Below are 5,175 nucleotides of genomic sequence, written 5' to 3'. Positions count from 1 at the left end.
AATTTAGAAAGTGGTTTAAATCACCATGGATACATTCTTAAATTTCTTACGTTAGGACTTATAATAGCTAATAGATATATATATAGTTATAATAGATTACAGAAACATTTTAGAAAACATTTTGGGAAACAACATAAAAGGTGTAAAAATAAAATTTGATCCAAAATTTTTCACTTTTCAGAAAAATCCCAAGCAATTAACTCCAAAGGAAAAAGCTTGTCAAGCAGGTTTAACCAGAATAATAAAAATTTGGAAATAATTCATACACTCAAATATTAGGAAATGCTTAAGAAAGCAATGAGATACAAAACAGGTATTAAAGATGAATAGTTTACAGATCATAGAAATCCACACACACAAAAGACTTAAAGTTTAAAAAGCAGGAAAAAACACTGTTTAAATTACTTAAAATAGCTGTTTGTGATAAGATTTAGAAAGGACCCGAACAGTCATTGTTTTAAATTGGCACTTTTTGATAAGACTATTACTAAAATAAATCTTAAAAAAAAAAAATGTTCTTAACAGAAGATGAAATGGGCTGTCTTATGAGATACCAATTAATAATAATAGCAAAGATTTATAGAATGTTCTATGTGCCATGTTCTGTTCTAAGTGCTTTAAACGTGTAACCCATTAATCTTCTTAATAGTCCTATGAGACGTTCTAGTATTATCCCCATTGTCTTAGGAAAGTAAGAGTTAAAAGCCAAGGTCACAGCAGGTGAAGGGTGGAACTGGGGTTTAAACCCAGGCCAGCCTGGCTTCAGAGCTCACTTTCTTAGTCACTAATGCTGTGCTTGTTGATGACTAGTGAGTGCCCTGTCATGGAAGGTGTTCAAACAGGAGTGGCCTGGGTGACAGAGGGGATGGGGTACAAAGGGATTGCAGTCAGAAGGAACACCCAGTGCAAACATGAGAGTCAAGAGAGCAGTCGGATGTGGCTAAAGCATATACTGTGGTGGGGAAACGGCTGAAGAACAAAGCAGGGAAAAGATAGTTTAGGTCTTGCAAGCTATGCTTAGGACCTTATATTCAACATCTAACAGACATCACCATCTCCATGGTCTACAGATGCCTTAAACCACAAATGCCCAGAAGTAAACTCATCATTTCTTCCAGTTCTAACCCAAGTCTTTATCACTATGCCCTTTTCTTGTTTAATGGCACCACAATCAACCCAGGAAGTTAAATTTAAACAACCTGGAGGGATTCCAAGGTTGAGAAAGGAGAGTGTTGACATGTCGTGGGGTTGTTAACCAATGTCATAAAACAATATGTGTACTAACTGTTTAATGAGAAACTAGTTTGTTCTGTAAACCTTCATCTAAAGTACAATAAAAAAAATTAAAAAAATAAAAACGTGGGAATCAGTCTAGGTCCCTGCCTTTGTCTCACCCTAATATTCAAAATACCTCAAAGGAATTAAACTGGGATAAGCATAAATACAAGATGTTCATTCATATTAACAAAACAAGATGGCAGTCAAAAATAAAAAGGCTTATACACACAGTTTGGCGTTTCTGATGACATTTGCCTGCAAATTTACAAATGATACTGACTAAAAATATTCCACTCAACTGAATATAGGATAAACACAGAATATAAAAAGAAGTTTAATATTTATAAAAGAATGTCATCACACAGAATCCAGCCTTTGACTTTGAGTCTTCTCTTATGACAGCATTACCATCTGAATTTCCAAATTAATGTCCCTCAATTCTCACCTTGAACATTTATTCAGCTGGTAAATTTCTAGTTGGGATTATGTAATTCCAACCATGTTAATTCATTTGATCAATTACCTAAAGTCAAGGGGGGAAAAAAAAGGTCCCATAAAAAAATCCTTACCCAAGAATTCTTTAGATCTTTTCATGAGTCATGAGCCCCAATCTCTGAGAAACTATTCATTTACATCAGCTGCAAAGGATAGATTCAAGTGTAATCTATTCCATGATTTTAAAAAGGGAAAGAAATAACCTATATCACCCACTGCCTTAATTTACAGGACATCCTTTAAAAATCCTTTACGAAATTTTTCCTCAACAAGTTGCAGGCTGGGTCTCTCAACTTGGCATCTTGTTGTCTTAGTTTGAATTCTTGCAGAGGCAGATCTTAAGATAAAGATTCAAGCACGAGAAATTTATGAGAAGTGATTGCAGGGAACACCGGTGGGTAAGGGCAGAAGTGAGACAAAAGAGAAGGAAGCTAGTAATGGGCAAGTTTTCTAGCAAGTTGCCACTTTGGGAAACAAAGCTAAATCTATTGGGGCATTCTGGGGGAAAAGGTAGAACATTAGCCTCCAGAGTTATGCTGCCTTCAGTCATTGGGTGAGGGGTGCTCCCAGCACTTCAGGCCTGCCCCCTAGTTAGTGCAGGCAGAATTGGCTCCAAAGAACAGAGCTAGGAGGCCAGGTATAATGGTAAGTGGGAGGGGATACTTCTTGGGTTCTGACAGCACCTCCTACACTTGCAAAAGAAGCAAATGGATTTTGAGTGCCACTACTGTAGTAAGATTATCTTACTAAGATAAATTTAAGAAAAACCTAAGATGCTGGGTAGCATTCATCCACCCCCTTCAGTATTTGATACCTGAGTAATTCTATCCCAACTTTAGAAACATTCTCAAAGTCTGTGTCCATGGAATTAATGATAGAATCAGTATAAAAATAACTTTTTTTAATGTCGATGTTGTTTACTTTTAAAAACTTTCATGTTATTAAAAATTTCAAACATACACAAAACCAGACGGAACGTTACATCGAATTCCACTTCCGCAGTTATCAGCTCATGGTCAATCTTGAGAAATGGCCTTTGGATAAACCTTAAATTCAGTTCCCAATAACATTAAAAGAGCTGTTTTCTAGTCTCTCTTCTTTTAAAATTAAATGGCAAAGGGAAGAAAAACACCTTTACTAGCCACAGGCTCTTATCATCAATGGGGAGTAGTCTTAAAAAACAGTGGATCCCATTGGCTAATTATTATTGGAAAAAACAAGTTAGCAACAACTATATGCAAAACGGAAACCCTGGTGGCGTAGTGGTTAAGAGTTACAGCTGTTAACCAAAAGGTGGGCAGTTCAAATCCACCAGGTGCTCCTTGAAAACCCTATGGGGCGGTTCTACTCTGCCCTATAGGGTTGGTATGAGTCAGAATTGACTTGATGGCAACGGGTTTGATTTTTGGTTTTTATATGCAAAACAAAGCCCTGGTGGCGCAGTGGTTAAGAGCTCGGCAGCTAACCTAAAGGTCAGCAGTTCAAATCCACCAGCTGCTCCTTGGAAACCATATAGAGCAGTTCCACTTTGTTTTACAGAGTCACTGATCAACTGGATGGCAACGGGTCTATATGCAAAATAAAACTGTTTTACCTGAACATTCTCCATTAAAGTAGAATATAAAATAATCGCACGCCGGAAGTCATCCCATGCAGCCTGGGTTACATTTTGCAGTTACCTTATCCTGGCCCAGCTGTCCACATGCAGTTCTCAAATCAGGCACTTATTTGGACAGGGACATAGACTGTTAACACATGCCCTTACCACTCTTTAGGCAAAACTGGTCTCATGCCTTTGGCACAGAGCTCTGGGGTGTTAAACGAATACTTGGTTCAAGTGCTTGAGCAGATTAAAAGCTCCTTTTTGAGAAGATATTTGACCCTGACTGCAGGCAACTGTGCAGCGCAGCTTGAAGTGGGAGTGGAACCTCTGTGTGTGGGCAGGAACATATTCCTACAACAGAAGTTAACTCCCTCACTGGCATGTCTGTTATGGAAATCATTTAGAATGAATCTCTTTAATTAATAACCTTCAGCATCTAGGAAGCTACTGTAGTAGGTAGTGTGGCATAGAAGAAAGAATAAAACCCCAAATCCGTTGCTGTCAAGCCAACTCCAACTCATAGCGACCCTGTAGGACAGAGTAGAACCAACCCGTAGGGCTTCCAAGGCTGTAATCTTTATGAAAGCAGACTGCCACATTTCTCTTCCGTGCAGTGGCTGGTGGGTTCAAGCTGCCAACCTTTCGGTTAGCAGCTAAGCACTTAACCACTGTGCCACCAGGGCTTCTTAGTAGAAAGAATACAGAATTTAGAATCAGATTCCTAAATCTGCCACTTTCTATGTAACTTTAGACAAATTACATAAGCTCTTTAAGCTTCAGTTTCCTCATCTGCAAAATGAGATCATATCGTGCACAACGGTTGTGTGCCATGGAGTCGATTCCAACTCATAGCGACCCTATAGGACAAAGTATAAGGAATTATGCAAAGTATTTGGCACATACTAGGTTCTTAATAATTATTTATTCTCTCCTTGTTCTTTCACTTTTCTTCTCTTTCTGAGCTGCAGATAATAGTTACCATCTGTTCAGTGCTTACTAGAAGCCAAGCACTACATTACCAGTACTGGCTGTCATCAAGCGGATTCTGACTTAGGACAACCTCATGTGTGTCAGAGTAGAACTGTACTCCACAGGGTTTTCAATGGCTGATTTTTCTAGCAGCAGATCACCAGGCCTTTCTTCTGAGGTGCCACTGAGTGGACTTGAACTGCCAATCCTTTGGTTAGCAGTGGAGCACATTAACCATTTGCACCACTCAGGGACCCTAAGCACTGCATTATGTAAACTTAATCCTAACCACACTCTTATGAGGTGCTACTATTATCATGTTTCATAGGAAGATACTGAGAGGAACTTGGCTAAGGTCACATAGTTATTAAGTGGCAGACCTGACATTCAAATACTGTTGAATTCATAGCCCAGGATCCTTTTACTCTGCCCTAAAGTCTGTCCACCAGCAGGGCTGTTGTGAGGCCAAGCCTAGTACAAGAACCTGGAACATATGAGGGGACTCAAAAACATGTTAGTTCCTTCAGCTCATATGGAATTTGACTATGAATTAACTCTAGTATTTGCCAAATATTCTTGAAATATCTGTATTTTCCAGTAAGATTGTCACTTCTTTATTTCAAAGGAAACAAAATCTTCCCTGTCTCTGCTATAAATCTCTAAAAATTATAATAAAAAAAAAATCCTTTCAAGACCAGAGAAACCCCGAGAGTATGGCCCCCAGACACCCTTTTAGCTCAGTGGTGAAGTCACTTCCGAGGTTCACCATTCAGCCAGGGATTGGACAGCCCCATAAAACAAAATGGGACTAATGAGGCACAGCAGTCCAG

General features: G+C 38.9%; 1 protein-coding gene across 1 annotated transcript in view; it reads right to left on the bottom strand.

Annotated features, from left to right (window-relative positions):
• Positions 1-5,175, bottom strand: part of BMAL2 (basic helix-loop-helix ARNT like 2) — an 88,001-nt gene that overhangs the window by 10,987 nt on the left and 71,839 nt on the right. The gene's annotated exons all lie outside the window — the stretch shown is intronic.

The sequence above is a fragment of the Trichechus manatus genome, unplaced genomic scaffold, assembly GCF_000243295.1.
Source record: "Trichechus manatus latirostris isolate Lorelei unplaced genomic scaffold, TriManLat1.0 scaffold00112, whole genome shotgun sequence".
NCBI classification, from domain to species: Eukaryota; Metazoa; Chordata; class Mammalia; order Sirenia; family Trichechidae; genus Trichechus; species Trichechus manatus.
Note: the sequence above shows the minus strand (reverse complement) of the source record. Positions and strands in the feature narration are given on the sequence as shown.